The sequence below is a fragment of the Equus przewalskii genome, chromosome 17, assembly GCF_037783145.1.
Source record: "Equus przewalskii isolate Varuska chromosome 17, EquPr2, whole genome shotgun sequence".
Lineage (NCBI taxonomy): Eukaryota > Metazoa > Chordata > Mammalia > Perissodactyla > Equidae > Equus > Equus przewalskii.
Window position 1 is genome coordinate 11,814,831 of NC_091847.1, and position 21,678 is coordinate 11,836,508.

Consider the following 21,678-nt stretch of genomic DNA (forward strand, 5'->3'; position numbering starts at 1 on the left):
CATTCAGTGTCAGAACATTTTCTGCCATGTCTAACTCCTTCCCGTTGCAGTAGAGCAGGGACGGACGTCTGGACAGCTTGGGGATAGAAGGCTGGCCTCATGTGGCACACGGTGGGTAGCACTCATCATATGAAAGACAGTTGCATCTTCACCCTGGGACCTGGAACCCCTTCCTTGTGACCTCTTGCTGGTGGCTGCTGGATTTGTTGCCGTGTCACAGGAGAAGCTGAGCTGCCTGGGGTGGGGGTGGGGGGCGGGCAGGGAGGATCGGCAGCTGCCACTGAGCCTGGCTTTCACTTGCAATTGCTCAACTTGGCCGTGGCCTCTCAAACTTGAAGGTGGTTCTGTGCACCTGGGAGACCTTGCTAAAATGCAAATTTGAATTTAGTGTAGGGTGGGGCCTGATGGTCTGCCTTTCTAACAGATGCCCGGGCAATGCCAGAGTGGCTGGTCTGTGGACCAGACTTTGATTAGCAGCAAGGAACCAGGTGACGGGTCCTTCTTCAGTAGCTCTTCTGTGCAGAGATGTGAAAAAGCCAAGGTTTCCACCCCTGGTGTGCAGTCTCCGGCTGAGCACTTAAGCCACATGCAAATGAAAAGAAAACCAATGGGGGTGGGGAGGTGGGGGGGTGTGAGAAGAAGGGGAAGCCCCTTTGGATGAGGAATAATCAAAATGAGCTTGCAGGGTGGGCCACCTTCAGAAGGATGGAGAACAAGGGCTTTATGTTGGCCGGAAGGGGAAATTAGGGTCCAGGTTGCAAAGGGCATTGAATGCCAGACTAAAGTCCTTGGATTTGGTTCAAAGGTCTAGGGTTGTCAAACTCAAATGCCTACAAGGGTTCTTGTGAGGCAGTAGGGAATGGTGGGGTCTGTAGTCCACCAGAAAGAGCATGGCTATCTAAAGGGGCAGTTCCTACTTAGCTTTAGCTGATTTTTGCCATGTGGGATTATAGCTAAATCTGAGTTTTCAAGCAAAGTCACATATCTGGAATTTTATGTAAAATTTTCCAATTTTTAAAAGTTGTGAAGCCAAACAAAATTTATTTGCAATCGTATCTGGCTTGAGAGCCCCCAGTTCATGACCTCAGATGGAGGCAGAAGGCAATCAGTGAAGGTGTGGGTCGTGAAGTGGCCTCTTGAGGAAACCAGCCCCCAGATAATGTCCACAGCAGCTGAGAATATTGATGAGGAGCCTGATGTGACCCCATTTCACCTGTGATCTCTCAGTTTTCCTACGTCTTCCAGAAGTCATACATCTGGGTAAGAGGGTTCTCGAGAACCAAGGGGAGGTGTTGCCCTTGAATGGAGACAATTGTCTGCCTTAAATGCAAGAACTAAACGTGCCTCCACCTCTCCCACCACGGCCCTGGGCCCTGCGCCCTCCGGCCCCATTAGAGGGCATCGTGCAGTTTGAGGTCAGGTAGCAAAGTAGAGTTGGGGGGGTGTTGGTTTACATCTCCACCTTGTCATTTCCTAGCTTGTTGACTGTTGGTAAGTCAGCTGATCTCTTTCGCCTCAGTTTCCCTTATTTCTAAACCAGTCACGCATAATTGTATCTCTCTCACAGGGTAGTTGAGAATCAAATGGGATAATATAGGGAAATACCATGGTGCCCTGCACAGACTAAGTGCTCAATTAATAATAATCATTATCATTATTGTCTAATAATAATCATTATTATTATTGTCATCATCAGTTTGGGGCAATAAGATATTAGCTTTGGAAGGGTCATTATGGATCATCCAACCTCCTTACTTTACAGAGGGGGAAACTGAGGCTCAGAGCAGGTGAGTGACTTGGCCAAGGTCCCGCAGTGAGGTGGAGTCAGCGAGACCCACCAGCTCCAGCCCCTGGCCATATGTTTCTCCCCGGCAGGGAGCACAGGGCCTGGCATGTGCTGTATTGTGGAAGGAATGAATGAACCAGGAATCCTGGGGAAGCAGCCACTCCTCTCATTTTCTCTTGGTCTTTGTAACGTTGCCTTCTTTGTTTTGTTTTATTTTGTTTTGAGGAAGACTGGCCCTGAGCTAACATCCGTGCCCATCTTCCTCTACTTTATATGTGGGACGCCTACCACAGCATGGTGTGCCAAGTGGTGCCATGTCCGCACCCGGGATCCGAACCGGCGAACCCCAGGCAGCTGAGAAGCAGAATGTGCGCACTTAACCGCCGTGCCCCTGGGCTGGCCCCTGTAACGTTGCCTTCTTGATTCATTTAAAAGTAAGTGGAGATAAGGGAAGTGATATATATAAGATTTACAGATTTGGGGATTTAGAAATGTGACGAATTCACAGAGTGTTGGGGTTGGTTGTCACTGTCTCTCCAGCAAGCCAGCCTCTGCCCCTCCCTCCCTCCCATTCCTCCTTCCCTCCCCGCCCCCCTCCTGCCTGTCAGTCGGCCAGTTATTCTTCCATTCAATCCATTTTTATCGAACACCTACTACATGCCAGGTTCTTCAGGCACTGTGTGAGGTCCTGGGGATACAAGATTGAGCAAAACCGGCATTGTTCCCCCCTCAAAGAACTTAGAGTCTAGGAGGAAAACCCCTAATAATCAAATGATCTCACAAATGGGGCCGTCCTTTGAAGGGCGCCATAGGGGTCGCTGGAGGGATGTATGTGTGTGTGTGGTGGAGGAGGGGTGGTAGAGATCTGACCTGGTCAGGGGCTGTCAAGAACAGCCTCCCTGAGGACGTGGCATTGGAACTGAGAGCTGAAGGGTCAGGAGCTCACAGGGTGAAGGTGGGGTTGAGGGGGCATGCCCTAAGAAGAGGGGACAGGATGTACAAAGGCCCTGAGCAAATGCAGGAAAGCCAGTAGGTGGGGCCCAGAGAGGGTGGCTGGGATGAGGCAAGGGCTCTGTCACGGAGGGCCTCGAAGATTCCTAGAAGGTTTCTGATCTTGACCCTGACTGCTGTGGGAAGCCCCTGCAGACTTTTAAGCAGGTCTGCATCGTACAGAAATTGTTCGGACTGCTCCTTGGAGGAGGCACCTTCCCAGGCCTGGACGCAAGCCAGGAGATCCGCATGGGCAGGGGTCAGAGGTGCAGGTGGCATGGAGTCTGAGAGGTGTGTATCAAGAGAAATTTGGGGGGGTAAAACTGTCAGGATATAGGCAGTTGTTAAATGGTTGTAAATACTTACAGGATTTCCTCCTCCAAGTGAGAAATCCCCAGGCTCAGGGAGGCAGCTGCTCGGCCACCACCAAACAGGGCACATCAGGCCCCAACCAAGCACGGGCCGGGAAGGTGCTGTCTGTGCAAAGCTGCAGCGGAGGGTTTCCTGCGTGCCCAGGGTGGGCCAGTGCCAGGCTAGGCGCCGCGAGCGCTGTGTCCTTCTCAGGCTGACAGGGGTGTGGGATGAGCTCTAAGGACCAGTAGCTGGATGCTGCTTCTCCAACATCAGATATCTGGGGGAGAAGCAGAGCAGACTGTATGCTTCCAGATGTTTCCAGAGACCCCAGGTTGCTGTGGCCGTAAAGATAGTCAGGTTTCCTGTGGATCCAGGAGGCTCCTCCATCCTTCAGAAGTTTGTCTGTGACCTGTCCGATCCATATCAACGTGCAGCAACACTGGCCTCTCACCTGCATGACATGAAACATCTCTATACAAGTGGCGAGAAACTCAGATATTTTCAGCATGGAAGTTGAATACTTCATACTTGGAAGTGTGGGGAAATCATGTAGCTTGCAGACTGAGATGTTCAGGTTTTAGCCAGATGGCAGGGTTTGGAGGCCACAGACGTTCTGGAAACCTGGAATGACAGCTTCTCTTTAGGCAGCCCATTGAGATTGCTGAAATGATAAAAAACATGTTTTTTTCCTTGCCTAACCGCAGGGATTTTGGCCGTCATTAGCTGCATCAGCTTTTCTGTCCTCACTGTGTTCTGGGAGCCCAGCTCTCTGGAGGGTGAGGGGACCTGAGCCTTCCTCCACTTCTGGGCTGGGCCCTGCCCTGACCACCTCCCGCTGTGCTGCAGACCCACCCACTGGACGGAGGCACAGCGAAGCCTCTGCAGAGGGTGAAGAGATGGTCTCTCCGGGTGTTTGAAGTAAGAGTGCTGGACCCTGTGAGCTGCTGCGCAAACAAAGGCCCGCGGAGAAGAGGGGAAGAGGCCGATGATTTGTTGGTCTGACTTCACCTATTTGAAAAATGCTTTCCGTGTTTCAAATGGCACTCTTGAGCTTTTCCTGTCCTCTCTACAGCACCCAGGACACTCACAGAGCTGCAAATATTCTTGCCTATTCTTGCCCCAGAGAGCTGGGGAAGTGGTGTATAGGTGGCAGCACAAACAGACGAAGAAAACGAATTGTTTGCAAAAAATGTGTGGACAGGTATGAAGATATTTATGCAGAGATTTATAAGTTCTTATAAATGCCACTTTTAGAATATTTATCTTAATCCTGAGCTATTTCCTTTTATGGAAAATAATTCTTAATAAGGATTCCATCTTCCTTAGCAAAACTTTTGATTCAAGTATTTCTTCAGATCTTGCACAGGAAGAAGTTTCTTACTTAGGACGGCTGGTGTCTTGGTTCCCTTGCCAGAGGGGAAGAATTTACTGCTCAGTCCTTTCGTGTGGGGGGAAAATGAAGAGGGACTCTCTTTCCTCTGGTTTGTTTTCTTGAGCTTGTAATTTAAAAATATCTTCTTTCAAGTTCCCTTATATACTGACTGTCACGATGTGGAAGTCAGGCAAAGGGGACTCTGCAGCCTGACACATCTGTCTCCTGCTGTGAAATCCCAACACTGCGGCCAGGAAGAGCGGGTAAGAATGCCAGCCTCGGATGCAGTTGTGTAATTTCCTATGATAAATAGCCTGGATGGACGCTCATCAAAATTACTTTTTGGTTCTACCTTATTCAGCAAGACGAATGCATGACACGGCCCCAGAGGCTGGGACTCGTTAATTTGCAGATGTCTTTCCTCACGTCTGTCTGGCCACGTTGGCAACCCCCCTGCTCTGTGCACACAAGGATGGCGTGTGGACCCCTCCATCATGATGCCCTGGCCTTGTCATCTGCTGACCTGCTTCTGCAGCCCGGGCACCATCCACCATGTGCATTTGGGGAAGCAACTCTGGATCTTCCATGTGGGGAAATTTACCTTCCAGAAAGAAAAGGGTCCCAGTGACTTGAAGACCATGACGCTGAGGGTGTGTGATACCGTTCTCATCTCTAGTACCCTCCTCTTCCAGCAGGCTGTTGGACACATGTGGTCAAATGGGCAGGAAGAAGGAAGAAAATATTTTTTCTTCCAATTGTGTATTCGGACCACAAGATGAAATCTTAAGAGAGTGCAGCTTGAGGAATCCTCATCCACGTGGGTTCAAGGATTTTGGGAAGAGTCCCCATAGGGCAACCAGATCAGCTAAGAAGATGTCACTGCAGTTTTAGGACTCAGCTAATGACGTCAGGGAAAAGGGAAGGCTAATTTCAGCCACGTGAAGTGGCGAACAGGTGAGTAGGGGTGCACAAGCTCAGACCACCACAGGCAGGCTTCGGCGTTTGCCGCCTTCTGTTTTTGTTGCTTTGTGAGAGGGACAGATTAAAACCACCCAAAGGCCAGGTTTACGAACGTCTATCTGATGGGGACCCAGTTCCCTTGGTGTGAGCCCTGTGCGGTCACCGTATATGGACCCCCTCTGAGTAGGAAGCGTTGCCTCGGAGTGAGAGCAATTCCACAGTGTGGATGCTATTTCCCTCCTAGGTCTTAACCTTTCGTAGCGAGACAGACAAGCAGGAAAGTAGGAAATCGAAACAAGCCATGTTTAGCTGAATTTTACATACCATAATGTCTTTACCATGGTCAGGCAAGGCAGGAATGCTCCAGCCGATCGGTTCTGGCACAAATCCATTCCAGAGGGGAGTGATTTACAACTTAGCCCCGTTCCCTGGTCTTCCCTGGGAGTGAAGTGAAATGACCCTGGAATAACATCGCTCTGCACCACAACTAGCGAGAAGGGTCTGCTAAAGGGTGGTCTCGGGGGTAGGTTTTCACCCGTGGAGACTCGAGCTCAGATGCCACTCCACGGTCCGGGTAAGGTCAAGTCTCATTCCGATTTTAAGAGGTCGACGGTGTGGCGAGTTATGAGGTCTGAGGGGGAAGTGGGGTCTGGCCCAGGGGCCAGTGGTTGTCTGCTCCCCAGTGAATCTTGAGTCAGTCCAGGCCAGCGGTACGGGGCTCGTTCCACTCTCTTCCCAACCAACCAAGCCCTGTTGGTGCTGATGGGCCTGATGTAAAGACAATGTAAAGACCCTTCTACCTCAAGCTTGATGTAAAAAGTTATCAACGGAGTTGGAAGGCAGGTCGAATGGGTGGGCCCAGGTGGAGAAAGAAACAGGGCAAAGGTTTGAAACTTCATTGGTTGAAATATCTTGCTGTAGGAGTGAGCCCCTTAACATAGTCCGAGCGGGCCCAGAAAAACCATCTGACAGGGCTTATAAATAGACAAGTGAGATGTTGAAATTATTTTAAGACGGATGCCTTTTTAAACTGTATTCAGAACACCTTTCGGGGCTCCTAGTTGCACAGTTCCTCAGGCAGGAGGTATTTCATCTTTGCAACATCTGGAACTGTCGGAGGGGGGTAGCTGCAGACCTCAACAGATGCAGGCACTGCTACAGAAAAGCACACCAACAAATCACACAGGCCGAGAGCGCAGCGCAGCGCAAGTGTTTCCTGGGCAGCTATGAGGAAAATGGGGCTGTGGGCGGGCGGGAACCCTCCTGGAACCCACTCCCTCCCTTCCACTCTTACTGCTGAATCACTTCTTGGAAGCAACTTTTCTGCAGTTCTCCACCAAGCAGCTAACAACTGCAATCAAGTTTATTTTCTTGGCTTGTGGGAGGTGATTGACAAGAAAGTCTTTTTTTGTTTTTCGCTTTGGGTAAAATTTTCTCTGGCCCATAAATCTGTAGGTTTGACAGAGTTGGGTACCCTGTACTGTTGCTCAAAGGAATCTCCATGCTGACTTGCTTGGGGTTTTCCTCTGGCCTTGTTGGGGGGATGGGGGACAGCGACAGCCCCTTGCTCCGAGAAGCCCCTCGCTGCCCTCTCACATGGGCAAAGCCACGTGGCAAAGTCCGAGCTGGCTGGGGTGCCCAGTTGGACTCTGAGCGCTCAGCCGAGAAGGGCTTTCCATTAAAAACCAAAACAAAGCTGCTGATACTTTAATTTATCTTTTCAGGGGCAAAGCTTCAAATGTGCTTTAAGAATCTGCGGTTCCATGCATCGCCTGAAATTTTTTTCATGGCTGCCTGCCAGATCACTGCGGGAGAAATAAAAACAGGGGAACCCCACGAAGGACTGAGTTGGAACTTCACAGAACTTTTCCATAAATTATAGTGATAAAACTAGTACTGTGGGTAATAACGATAATAGCAATAAATGCTTTAATCAGTTTTACCGAAGCATTTTGGACCTTGTGGGATGGATGGGAAAATGAAACTGGTTGTTGGAAGCTTTGGGACTTATGAGAACCCCTTCGGTTAACAGAATAAGGACAGAATCTTCCAGGAGGAAGGGAAGGCTGGTGTTACGGTGAAATCTCCGTCATCATCATTGTTTTAGCTCAGCTTTAGCGCCGGCAAGTCAGCCACAGCCTGGTCTTCAAATATACCCTTTAAATTAATTTCCTGGCGAGCGGACTGGTGCTCTCCAGCACTTGAGCAATGCGGGCTGCCTGGCCCGCGTTAGGGCCGAGGAGACCCGGCCGGGCATGGTTGGGGGTGGCAATGGTTTCAGGGGTCAAATGTTTAAACATCTGCTGCCTCCATGAAGCCGGCTTCAGCTCAGACACCTCTGTTTGGGCAGGAGGGGCGGGCGGCCCCCCGGCTGCAGCTATTTGCATCGGAGCCCCTGGTTTCTCTTCCCCTCTGCTTCTCAGGGAAGAACGCCCGAGTGAGAACAGGCAAGTGCACAGCTTCTACCACCCTGTGGTAACTTCATGCCATGACATACACTCCCGAGGCTGGGCCTTCGTTGCCATTCTCGGGAGAAACCTCACCCATGGCTCCTGGGTGCCCCTTTGAATCCTGCAGTCCACTGAGCATCTTTAGGGGAGTTTTGGAAGTCCACTCCAGCTTGTAGTTTCAAAGTCTGAAGATCTTAGAGTCACCATGGCTGGGATTCCTGTTCGGAGTGGTAGAGTGATGAGCACGAGAAACGACCAGAAGAAGCTGCAGCCAGAGCCAACAGGGACGCCCCAAGTCCAACACTCACGGAGGGGCTGGGGGTTCAGAAAGGAAAGTGGTCTGCCCGCCGAAGCTCACAAAAGCATTCACAGTGTTTGCATTTTCTCCCAGCCTGTGCATCTCCCAAATGTTCCTTTTCCACAGCATGCCCCCCGCCCCCAACTTTATATGTAGCAGATGGCCTTCAAACAAATCAAGGAGCAGAAGCTGCAAAAGGCTTAAAGGGAAAAAAAGGACAGTGAAACTCATAGAGTTCTTCAAACGATAAGATGAACTACAGATGTTCGCTGAAGGGTGATGGTGCTGCTGCCACTGCACACTCGACTTAAAAGCAGCATCCACTGTGTTTAGCGTTGGACAAGCCCAGGAGCTGTCACGGTGTGATCTATGGAGGTTGTTTGTGAGATTTTATGTACTAAGGACACGGCAATTAAAACGCTCCGCCATTCTGTCTGCGAAGCATCTTTCTCGGCGGACCCAGGTATGGAGTCCATGGCGGAAATGTGGTGCCCCCTGTGCAGCCAGGTGAGGATGGATGCAGCCGTCCCAGGCCCGCAGGCCGTGGATCTCCCCACAATCTCACCAACACATCCTCTTGCTCCTCGCCTGCCTCCCTCCTTTTCCACAGGCTTCTTGGTCTTTGCGAACAAAGTCCTGTTCTTACCTGACACCTGCAGGCAGATTAATCTCAAATTAAGCTTGACAAAGTGGTTAAAAGAGAAACAGTTGTCTGTTGCAGCTGCATATAGAAAACAGCTGCTCACTAGGCATGGTTTTTTAAAAAAGGAAGAGAAGAATCACCGTAAAGTGTTTGAAAATGAACATAAAGCAAATATTGGAAAGGCCAGCAGAGGCCTGTAATTAACACGACGGTAAGTATCTGTGTTTCTATTAAAACCTTCTTCTTCAGGACTTGTTGCAACTTGCTCATAAATATTTACTACAAACTGAAACTGAAGACACAGGGCCGTAGCCGAATGCTGTCTCCCCTCTCGTCACTCTGCTTTCCAAGGCTGATTCTTAACAATGGGAAGAGAGCGATGTATTCTGGATACACACGCCTGCTCCCAAACACAAGCTGAAGTATGCATCGGTGCAAACGCTGACACCTACACCCGCCACACGCACGCCCAGGGCCCTTCCCCGGATTCTGAGTGGTGGGCTGGAGGGAGAGGCTGCAGTCTCAGGCAGATCAGCAGGAGGAGGCCCCAGCTGGCCTCTGGCCTCTGGAACAGAAATGTGGGGAGCCTTTGAAGTTACCACAACTCAGGTGGAAGCCCCTCAGAGCAGCCCTAGGAGGAAGTCATTCATTTTCAAACAAAGGGGAAAATTCCTCAGGACTCTGGTGTTTCCACTAAAACAAACCTCTGAAAAGTTATTCTCCACAGGATCAAGGAACAGCTGTTCTCCAGCTCCACGAGGTTGTGAAGAGAGGAAATGGGCTGCCTGTCCTGCAGCATGAGAGAGGGAAGCTAGACAGAAGGAAGCATGGTGAGATGGGCGGGGACGTTGGCATGGGAACCAGGAAGATGGCGGGTGGTTTTCAAAGCCCATGTAGCGGTTGTGTTCAGAGGCAGGAAGATGGACAATATAGCTTTTCAAGATCTGTGCTCGTGTTGAAAAAGCAAGCCATTGCCTCTTCGCCCTGCCATGGAACTCACAGAACGGAAGCTGGAGAGGACCCTAGGCCCATCTCCTCTCTCTTCCCCAATTCAGGCAGAACCACGCCCCAAAGCTTCCACAGAGATAAGAACCTTGCTTATTTTTTAAAGACTTTAAGTCAGCCAGTGGTGGACATTTTTTTTTTTTGCACCACTTAACCTCTTAATCCCTTCTGTTTTCCTGTGTAGGAGTTCCTCATCCCGTGAATCAGAGTGGGAGGCAGAGACGTCCTCTCATTTCTGAGGCTGAAAAGTCAGTGCTCGCCTTCTCTCCTCCCTTCCCAGGCTGGACCCTTGGGCCCTCATGCTGTAGATGGAGCTTGTCTCGGCTTTCTTCTGGAGTCACGCCAGTGGAAGGTAAGTCCCAGGTGAAGGACGTGCTTTGTGGCCTGCACGTGGTCCATCCAACACGATCTGGGCAGACAGACCAAACAGTAAGGGCTGAACGAAGGCTGCGAGGCAGCTGGCCGTGGTGGAGGGAGGCAGGGCTGGCAGTGTTTCTCTAGGACCGTGGAGTCTCGTGACGCGGAATTGCTGGCTTCGCGGTCAGAGCTAGATCCAGATTCCGACTGAGTGATCTTGGGCAAGACTCATCTTCTCTGAGCCTCAGTTTCCTCGTCTTCAAACCATGAGCCCATGCAGGACCATTGTGAGGATCAAACGAGGCTCAGTGCTTGGCACAAGTGGGCGCCCTATAAAGGGCAGACTTTCTGCCATCTAGAGGGAAGTTCGGAGGAAGGAGCAGACTTGGATTAAGGCTTGTGGGGGACATATAACGACATCAGGGTGTTACACCGTGGCCAGCACAACAGATCCTCAAATGGAAAATGCATGTCTCTCAACTAGCAGATTCCTCCCCAGTTATCCTGTTTGCAGAGCCTCATGGAGAAGCTGGAATCACGAGGATGTGCTTTATTCTCCATTCATGCCCCCACTCCTGGATCCATTGCCTTCCCTTCCCTGTCCTGGGCTCTGGGGCCGCAGTGGCTGACCTGCATGCACTGCGTCTCCCGGACTGCCTGCCCTCTGGCTTCTGACTGGGCCTGGCCAATTCCAGCCTGGCTCTAGCGCTCGCCAGGCTCCGAGAACATCATTCCCATCAGGCCAAGGGGTGGCTAGAGCTTCCTGCCGTTGCTGATCTCTGTGGCTTTGATTTCCCATGGTGGTTCTTTAAGCCGGATCCATATTTCTGCAAATGGTCCCTTTATTAAATTCTCTTTAGAATCTCATCTGACTGTGCGTTCTCTTTTCAGCTAGGGGACTGAAAAAGTGTGACTGGACGCAGATAGTGTCAATCTAGGAAGACTTCCTGAAGGAGAGTGTCTCTTCCCCAGGTTTTTGGAGAACCACGGTGGTTTGATAGAGACACAGAACAGAAGGCTGATGTTCCTGTAAGAGAGACTGGAGTCAACAAATGCTGGGGAGTTCGAATCTGCACGGGCTCCTCACGGGAGACATCGAAGGTCCTTATCAACAGGACATCAGTGCAGAGTCAGAAAGGGAGAGAATAATGCTAAAAATAGAAAACAGCTGTCGTTTACGTCCTGTCTGCTGTGTGACAGGCATTCACAACAGTGTGATGGTATTATTACTGCTATTTTACAGATGAGAAGTGGAGGCGGAGAAAGGTAAGTACCTGACCCGGGGTCACATTACACAGTGGACCTGGGATTCACAGGCCTGCTTGGTACCCAAGCCAGGCTGCCCAGTGGTCCCAGGCTGCCTGGAACAGAGGGGTTTCCCGGGATGTGGGACTCAGTGCTGAGTTTTAGTTAATGATGGGATCTATTGGGTGGCAGTGGAGAGGCAGTGAAAGTGGGCATTAACAGTTATCCCTATAATAAATATAGTTATTTTTCATACTTCAAACAACCCACCACAGTTGATTGCTAAAAGTGGAAGCACATGAGGGAGAAAGAAAGAACGAGAACAAGAACCACCAACTCAAATCATTCCGCAGGCAGCACAGCTGTGGAGAAGTCAGTCCAAACAGCCAACGGAGCAGCAATGTTTCTATTCGGCTGGGGAAAGTGGTCTCATTTTTCCCACTGACAGACTTACCTTGGCAATTCTTTTTTGGCTCCAACTAATAATCAATGGAAGGTGCATTCTTTTTAAATTTAATTTTATGTTTTTATTACTTATTTATTTTGAGGAAGATTAGCCCTGAGCTAACTGCTGCCAATCCTCCTTTTTTCGCTGAGGCAGACTGGCCCTGAGCTAACATCCGTGCCCATCTTCCTCCACGCTATATGTGGGATGCCTACCACAGCATGGCGTGCCAAGCGGTGCCATGTCCTCACCGGGGATCCGAACCGTGAACCCCAGGCGGCTGAAGCGGAACATGTGCAGTTAACCCCTGAGCCACCGGGCTGGCCCCTAATTTTACTTTTTTAATTAAAAAATTTTTTTTGAGGGTGCTTTCTTTAAGCACAGGGAACTGTGGGCAGAGGGCCCAGAGGAGAGACAAGGTGGAGTGAGGGAGAGGTGGGCCTCTGGATGGGGCAGGGCGCTGCCTCAGGGCTCTTTGGAGGTATGAGCCCCACCGCCCGACAGATCTGTGGCTGAATCAGCAGGCGAGTGTGTGTTGATCGCGTTGTCTGTGCATCTCCAGGGTCCCTCCAGGCCCAGCCAGGATCCCCCTAAATGACAACAGTCAGGAAGCTGTCATTCACAGATATCCCTCTACCTTTGCTCCAGGTGTTTCATAGACATTATTTTAAATGCTTAGGACAACCTTTCAGAGCAGGTGTTATTAATCCTGTTTTCAAGATGAGGAAACTGAGGAAGAGAGAAGGTAAGGAAGTTCTCCAGGGACTGCTAGTGTGAAACAGGCAGGTCTGGGCTCCGCAGGACATTTCTCTGGCGTCAAATCCTGAACCAGGCTACAGCTGCATGGCATCTGAGTGCCCAGGGCTCTGGTGATGGCTGGTCGCATTCAGTAAACATTAGCGGGAACCTGGCATATTCCACCAGAGGGCAGTGGGTTCGTGGAGTTGTCCTTGAGGAAGTTGGGCGGGGTTTTTATGTTCCTCACCACTCCCATGACACTGCCTCATGTTCCTCCACTTCTGTGCATGTGCACATGCTGTGCCCCTGCTGGAACCGCCTTCCTTTGTTTGACGGTCTGGATAGACTCTAGCCATCATTCAAGGCTCAGCTCAAGCACCACCTCCTTATCCGCCATGTATAAGGCTTCCCCACCCCTACCCCCAATCTGGGTGAGGTCCCCTCTTTTGGCATCTCCTCCCATCCCATGTGGACTGTGACCCCAACACTAATTATTCTGTAATCTTCGGGTGACTTGTCTGCTATGCCCCTTCTGTCAGCTCCTCCAGGGGAGTGAGTGGTTTCTTTGATTGGTACAAGGGGGTTGCTCAACACTGTCGAATGAATAAGTGACAGAGGCCAGAGTGTCCCAGGAGCTCTGGCAGGGGCATATTGATCTCCATGATCTCTGAGGGCGGCTGGTGGGGCCCCCCCAGCATCTTAAGTTTGCTGGATCTTGCCACACATACTCCAGGGAATCATGCCTTGTGGACCCTCAGTGGGATGCTGTCTCAATTTTGGTGCCATGTTTTCACCAGTCGGTGAAGACTAGGTGCCACCCTTGGTGTGATCTTAATTAATGGTGGTGATTTTGGAAGGGTGAGATGGAGGAGCCACCATAATTTATACAGGAATGGCTTCCGTCTCTTTTTATCAATCTTCTGAGGTTTCACTAAAGAGATCTCCGAGGGCGGGGAGAGCTTAGATGCAAGCTCAGCTCAAGAAAGTATTTTTCACCAGGCTCTTCTCTGAAGAAGGATCCAAGCTTTATGAATATGTGCTGTGCCAAGTATGAAGGGAAGAGTTGATTCATACATTTCCGCTCAGCCCAAAGTGGGTCATTCACTTGCTCAGAGAGGATTCTGCCTCGGCCCATCTGAGGAGTTGGCACCTATGGTGCAGACAGGAGGAGTCAGAAGCCTGGTCTCCTGACATGCCCCACTGCTCACCAGCTGGGCAGTGCTGGGCGAGAACAGAATCCTTCTGGCTTCGGCATCTTCAAGATGGCAATGATGGCGGTGATGATGATGATGATGATGATGGTGACGGTGATAAGCCCCTCCAGCCTTCCGTGTAGAAGTAACTGCTACCCATACTCACACATACTTCTCAAACATAAATGAAGACATTCTCATTTTAGTGATTGCAATGAAAGCTGAAGAACCAACTTGGACAAACAATTTTGCTTCAAATACTTCTGTGTTGCGGTATCCGTGAGGCCCAGTGAAATACGATTCGCAAAGCTGCTCACAGTTCTCTCTGGATCACAGACATCCCTGGTGCTGAGTCGGTACCTTTGAGGTCCATCCCGGGAAGGAGCAAGCCTCTGCCAGGGCTGTCGTGACCCTGCACCCCTGGCAAGCTGCAGTCTCTGCTTCAATTACACCAGTTACGTTGGGTGTTTGTTGGGCTTCGCGTCTGGATCAGGAAGGTTCCCTGTGGAGTCTGGCCTGCTGATGTCAGCAATGCAAACATAATTTAATCGATTAATAGGCATTAATGACTGGTAATTAAGGCATAATCTGTTAGCTGGAAAAATCTCACCAAACGAGACTATGAATGGAAGGGTGGCCTTGCTTCTGATCGTTCTCCCTTGCTGTGGACAGCAGCCCCATTGTAGGGTCGGCTGCCTTCGGCAATCTGGGTTATAAATAGAATAAATGCACATAATAATATATTCCTTAGAATCCATTGATTGCACTTTCATTCACTGAAAAAAACTGAGCTTTGCCAATATGAAATTAGCTCTTAATCTCTGATCTGAAGGTCATCTGTTGAGGAGAAAGCCCTCTCCTGTGGCTGGTGAGGCTGGCCTAATTTGGTGGGTTTTACTACAAAATCCTGGGTTTCTATTGCATTCATCCTTCTTTGTTGAAAACTTTCCTCTGCCGCTAACACTCAGGAACAATGCAATAAGTAACTTCCAATTAAAGTTTTCCATATGTGGCAAAAATTGTAATGAATGAATGAGTAAAGACCGCATAATGGAAGCCTATTAGCCAAGTGAATATACTCTTTTAAGTCAAATTTCTATACCACTTTTGTATTATCTCCCATCAGAAGAGACGTGCAATTACCAATTTTATCTTATCTCAGGGTTATTATTAAAGAGTAGTAAAGGAAACTTCATTCCAGGAGCCATAATGTGATTTTTGATTAATAGGGGGATTCTTATGTGACAAGAATATTTCTCCTCGGTGAAGTATGCACATGGATTTCTGCCCGAGCTGGCTTGTAACTGGAAGCTACATCTCAGGTGGAATGACCGTTTGGCAACAGAACATATGTTTCTACAGGGGGATCGGATTCTTAAGGTACTCCAAAGCCCGAGAAGGGCAGGGAGAGAGCTGATGATGGCTTTGCAGACACCGTTTTTGTTTAGTTGGTTCCAATCATAATGTCAAACACGACATTGATTCGCGTGCAAGGGGTGAGATGAGCAGCCCACAGCTCACGGTCTTTAATCGTTCCTTCCAGCCTCCGTTGGAAGCCTCAGTGTTAACGCTCCTCTGCCCATCTGCCACAGTCTCTAGTGGCGGTCTGGGAACATTCTGGACGCACAACAGATATCTGTGAGCGGAATGACCCCAATGTCAGCGCTCTCTCCCCACGCCAACTGCACATGGAAATGGTTTGAATTGGAATTCCAATCCTTCAAGCCAACTTTTCCCAGATTGCGGCTGTAGGGAAAGTCCCCTGGGAATTTGCCTGTAGTTCTGAGGGGGCCTGTGTTTATGCCAGTGATCTGGGGAGCCTTAGGTAGGGGACAAGGAGAGGGCTGCCCTGGTTGCCCTGCAGCAGACCCAAGGATTGACCTGTGGTCAGTGGCCCCCTCTTCTCTGCAGGGCCGCACTCTGCAGAGCCTGGATGATTTCATTTGGATCTGGCTGTGCTCTTACCAGCTAGGCAAGCATCTTCACCCATCTAAGCCTCATTTCCTCAGCCGAAAACAGGGATCCTATCTCTTTGGGGACTTATTGTGAGGACTAGGGAGACAGTGTTTTAACACATAGGCATCACCATAATGAATGGAGCTACCGCTTGTTGACCTAATGGCTTGGGTACCTAAGTTGGCTCATTCCATGTTAGCGTGCTCTCTGTCTCTCATTGAGGCTGCTCTGCTGGTCATGGTCATCTCCCATCCCCAGGGTGAGTGTGGTCAATGCAGGGGACACACACCTTAGACAAGCTGCTGGGATGAGATCTAATTCTGTGAAAAAATTCATTTTCTGTCATTTGGCAGAATAACTCAAGTGCCTAAAACATATGTCCTTTGGCCATAAGTTTTCCTCCTAGAGGTTTACCATAAAGGAAGTAACTAGGCAAGCATAAGAGGTGTATGTATATGAATGTTCACTGAAGCACTGTTTACAAGAGCAGAAAATTGGAATGAAATAATAACGGGGGGCCCCTGGTTATATACATTCTGCTGCATCTACACTATAGGTTCCTGTGCAGCCATCTAAAGACGATAGTATAGAAGAATATCTAATGTTGTAGAAAGATGATTATAATCCGGCAAGTGGAAAATCAGATTATAGAACAAAATATGCCATATGATTCTATTTTTGTGGGAAAAAAAAAGACAGGGTTATATTCCAAAATACTAAACATCTGTTATTTTAGAAGAGTTGGATTATAGGTCATTTTATATTCTCTTTCTTTTGCTTATTTCTATATTCTGATTTTTAAAAACAATCAATATGGACTACATATGTAATTTTTAAAAAGTGAGAAAGTGTTATTTTGTAAAGTCTGTCTTTTAAATTGAACCTGTAGAACCCCGAAGCCCCCAACGGCAGGCTGGGCTTGCCCCGGGCCGAGCAAGAGCTCGTTTGGGAGGTGGGATTTCAGGGGTCCTGAGGCCCTTTCTGATTCCCTGCTCCCGCCTCCTTGACGCCCCACCTCGGCACACTTTTCTCGGCTGACGCGCAGGTTCAGAGAAGCTCTTCTCAGTGATATTTTTAGTCACTGACCCCTGGATGGGCCAGTAGGATGGAGAGGTCATCTGGTTGTCCGAGTCACCCTTGTGGTTGGGTAATTCATGCCTGGGACAAGATATGATGGATGGAAGAGGCGGAGGAGGGCAAGGACAGCCTTGCAGCCTGAAGGGTGGGGCTCCAGGACCCCTTGGTTTCTTTCCAGCTTTGCCACACAGTTTAGTGCCTTCCAGAAACAGAAGATGCCATGGGTCACAAAGGAGAAAGGGTGGGCCTGAGTGGCACACACAGGCTGGCTCACTCAGACCTGGCTCGTGCCCTGGGAGGCACCGTCCACCACCCACTGCCGACGGGTGCTTGGAAGGAGGAAGGAGATGGCTGTCTCCCAGCGGAGGGAGTAATTGGCTTTTTCCTCAGGAGCATTTCCTTTTTAAGGTGGAATGCTATAACTGGAAGGCCGCAAAGACCAGCCTGGGAAGGGAAAGCCACTGAAGGGAGGGCATTTTGGTCCCTGGTGCTCCAGTTCTCTCTCCCGCAGATAACCAATGTCACCAGTTTCCTGTGACTCCTTCTAGGCACGTGAAAGCAAACACACATAGCATCCAGAGATTTCGTCAGCCACCAGGGCCACACGTTACACCCTACGCTGCACTTGGCTTTTTTCGCTCAACAAAATATTTTGCAGGTTGCTTAATATCGGTCCAGAAAGAGATTTTTTTTTTTCATTCTTTCTTATTGTTTCTAGGATTCCCTTGAATCAGGGTATCATACTTTCTTTAACTCGTCCTCTGTTGATGGGCATTTAGGTGGTTTCCAGTCTTCTGCCCTTACAAACTGTACTGCAGTAAATAACTTTCCAGTAGTCGTTCCCAGAACTACACATGTGTGAGTGTATTTGTAGGATAAACTCCTAGAAGTGGAACTGCTGGGGCAAAAGCATGTGCATTTTTCCTTTGGATGGTCATTGCCACCTTGCCCTTCGTGAGAGTCAAGACCATTTACACTCCCCACAGCGATATTTAATGTGGCCACGTGATGCCCATTTTGACCACACTGTGTGAGCCACACAGAACGGGTCTGCAGGCCAGAGCTTTCCCAAGATGTGCCAGTTTGTAAGCTCAGTTCCAGCTTCTGCCGAAACTTGTTGTGGATGAATGGTTTTGGCCTCAGCCTCCCCACCTTTAGGAAACCATCTCAGTCCACTCCTTGGTGTTGCTCCCTCCCTTCCCGCCACGGTGGCTGGTCTTGACCACAGATAGTGATTGGTATAGGGTTGGACACGTGAGCCAAGCTGGACCAATTGGAGACCTTCTCAGGATTTCTACTGGAACTATTACTAGATCAATCATACTTGCTCCATGGAGGTCAGAATCCATAGGGATGCTGTGGGTTTGGCGTCTCCAGGGGCCAGATAGGCACTACCTGCAGAAAGCCTCTCTGAAAAGGATTATAAGCCAAGGGCAGCAGAGCTGAGTGGTGGAGAAAAAGGCCGAGGCCTGGTCATACCCTTAGAGCCCTGGATCCAGCTCTGCCTGAAGCTAACCTCTCTGGACTTCCAGGTTCCATGCCCTAATACCTTTCCTTTGGGGCTGAATTTCTGTTATGTGCAATTGAAAGAATTCTAACTAATAGAGTGCTTTATATGCATGATTTAATTTAATTCCAATAACAGTCATAGAAGATAGGATATTTTTTTCCATTTCAGAGATGGGGGAATTGACACAAGTCTCAGAAATTTTCCAAAGCTCATACAACAAACAAATAACAGAATTGGATTCAAATTCAGGTTGTCTAGCTCCAATACGTGTGATTTTAAAGTTTCCTGCACTGCTTCCAACAGCACTAACTTGTTTGGTCTAAAGCTTTCTTTTTGCTCCCTTCGCATTCTGACCGCTATTCATGCCCATGTGTCCAAGCCATGCATTTGGAGCTGCAGCAAGGTACAGGTTTGAGAAGCCTGCCCACCTGGAGCTCACACCTGTTTATGGCAGGCCAGCTGGCAACATACAGCAGGAGAGGATGTCGTACAGCTTTCCTTTGAGGGAGGGGCAGTGGGAGACGCAGCTGGAGAAGGTGGTGGGCATGGGGCTATTGATGAGCCTGTTCCGTTGGTGGTCAATTCTGGGCCCAAGCCCTCCTCCTCTTACCGCAGAAGAGTAGGCTGAAACACACAGCACATCAAAGGGCTTTCTGCCCACAGGCTCTGTACCAGCCATAAGAGAAATAGAGGGGGGCAGTCCTGTGCCCTACCCCCATGTGTTTTAAAATATAGTGTATTAACAGAGAATTGCAGGTACAGTAAGGACAACAGGAACAGGAGGTGATTGTCATTGAAAACACTGTTTTCAAGAGAAGGGGGCACATCGTATCATGGAGGCCGCATGGCGAAGCACCAGAGTCGGTCAGGACGCAGAGGGACCAAGGGGACAATGGGGGCCAGAGCCTCTTTGGGATTTCATAGGAAGGAACCAGTGAGGCAGGGTCAGCAGGCTTAGGATTGGCTGGTTGGAATAATCTCCGTGGGCTCTGGGCACTGGGGCTGTCCCTGGCTGTCTGGGACCTGGCCCTGGGGTGTTGAGGGCAGAAGGATAGTGACCCTGACTATGAGAGCCCATCAGAGAGGGGGTGGGGTGTGGGCTCGGGGTTGGTTGGCTCCTATGGGAAAGGTGTGCTCTCAGTGAGTCCTGTACCATCACTAGGACTTGGCTAATCCTGGGAGGAGCGGTCCCTCCCAAGCCAGCAAGGCCCCAGATGTCGTCAGAATACAGACAACAGAAAGACCCGGCTAACACACAACGTGACTAGGAATTGGGGCTGTGGGTGGGGGTTTGGTCAGCTCACCAATAGAGTCCACACCAGTATATACTGTTTTGGTCCAATGTTTCTACTTTTACAAGGAAGTAATTGGACAAATGAGCAGAGATATATGTACAAGGATCTTTATCAACATGACGTTTATAATAAAAAAAGAAAAAAACCCTTACTGTGCAATAATGAGCATATCGCTAAATAGTTCATCATTTATTCCCCACAATCAATTGCCACACAGTCATTGAGAGGCTGATGTAGGGGCAAGTTTACTAATACAAGCCCACGATTGGAACATGTTATTGGGTGAAAAAACGAGTTATAATTAATAGATATGTGCAACCCTATGTTTGTCAAAAATATCTATCACTAAATGTTTACTTATATTTATAGTGTATTTCTATTTCTTCAAAAAAAGATTGGAAGAAAATGTATCAAACTGTTAACCATGGCTATTTCTGAGGGATAGGATTTTTGGCGATCAAAACACATATATATTTTTCTTATCTGTATTTCCTACATCGTACTACATAATGGGTTTTTATGACTTTTATAAGTAATGTAAGTCACTAGTAATAAAGAAACGTAAAGTAGCGTCACTCTGTCTGCCTGCCATGCTGTGGAGAGGGCACTGCCCGGTTCTGAAACGTTCACGTGCACAGATTTCACCGTGTGGAAATAGTTCCGCGTGGGGAAGAAACAGCAGCAGCAGAAACACACACGTTTTCCCTGTTTGTCTCTGGGACGTGTGGATTCTCAGAGCCCCTGCTCAAGTTCCATCAGTGCAGCCTGTGTTCGATCCTTCTAGCATGTTCTACTAATGACTGGAAAACCACTATCCAAACCAGGGCTGGAGGTTGGTTTGATGTTTATGAAGGAAAAGGACGGCAAATCCAGAGCAAACTTTGTGGTTGCTTAAATTGAAAGGAAAAGTGAGTAGTGAGGCTGCCAGCACTGGTGAAAATTGACAAAAATTTATCCTGAAGCATTTCTATCAGGTTCCCAATAGTCTACGGTCTTTGACCCACAAAATGATTTCTGTGAGCCGGACAAGGCCTCTCTGAGCTGGATGATGAAGTCAGTCAGAGAACATCTGTCTGGGGCTTTTGCAAAATATTTTGTTGGAAGAAGGTTCTGAGGCTCGAAATGTATATGAAAAGCCGTGGACTAGGAGATCCCCATGGTCCTGTTTAAGTTGAAAACATTGTTCCTTCCCCGCTCCTCCCGGCTCACACTCCCTGGCGGCCCCTCCACCATTCATGTCAGTCCAGAAGAGGACCTGCGAGTCCCAGCTGGCCTTCCAGAAAACGGCAGAGGGTCCTCTCCACCTGCCCAGCCTCCAGAGCTCAATGGCCGCTCCCTGACCTCAGCTTTGACCCCTGCCTCACACTCCCCACCTCAGTTGTTGGACTACATTCTCTTGGACATCTGGACCAAACCATCCCTTTTTATATACTATGGTCAGGCTGCAACTTTGGCCTGAAGTATGTTGAATGAAGCCATAACAGACTCTGTTCAAATACGGCCCCATGGAAAGCTAGCTCCATTTTGGTCATGTGGTGGTGACCTGACTGCTCCCAGGGAGGACGGGGCAGACATGGACAGATTTATGGTGATGGGAGCTCTCTAAGAACTGCTGCACAGTCATGGGCCAGCTGGGGTCCAATGAACCACACCAATGAGGTCCTTAGAGGCTGGGGGTTGGAGGGAGTTCTATACAAAGTGGGAAGACTTAGAATCATCATCATCATTATCACCACATCATCATCATCATCATCACCATGATCAAAGCTTCTTGGAGGAGGGAAATTTGGGGCTGTATGTCAGTATCTTGAAGGAGGCAACAGACAAGGCTTGGGTATGAGCAAGGGGTTAGGAGGGACTGGAGGAAAGGCCCCCAGGTGGAAGCCCGTGGATTATCCACGACGCAGTGATCAACCAAGCAACGTGTTGGTTTTGAAAAAGCTTCCATGGTAACCAAGTGCGAAGGCCGTAGTGAGGGAACACAGAAGTCGAGAAGACCTAGTG

The 21,678-nt window shown here is 49.2% G+C and overlaps 1 long non-coding RNA gene across 1 annotated transcript; it reads left to right on the forward strand.

Annotated features, from left to right (window-relative positions):
• Nucleotides 1-7,082: 7,082 nt before the first annotated feature.
• Nucleotides 7,083-14,579, forward strand: LOC139076759 (uncharacterized). The gene is made up of 3 exons (XR_011528672.1): nt 7,083-9,064; nt 9,581-9,683; nt 10,139-14,579. It is a non-coding gene; the product is annotated as an uncharacterized lncRNA (long non-coding RNA).
• The last annotated feature ends 7,099 nt before the right edge of the window (nt 14,580-21,678 follow it).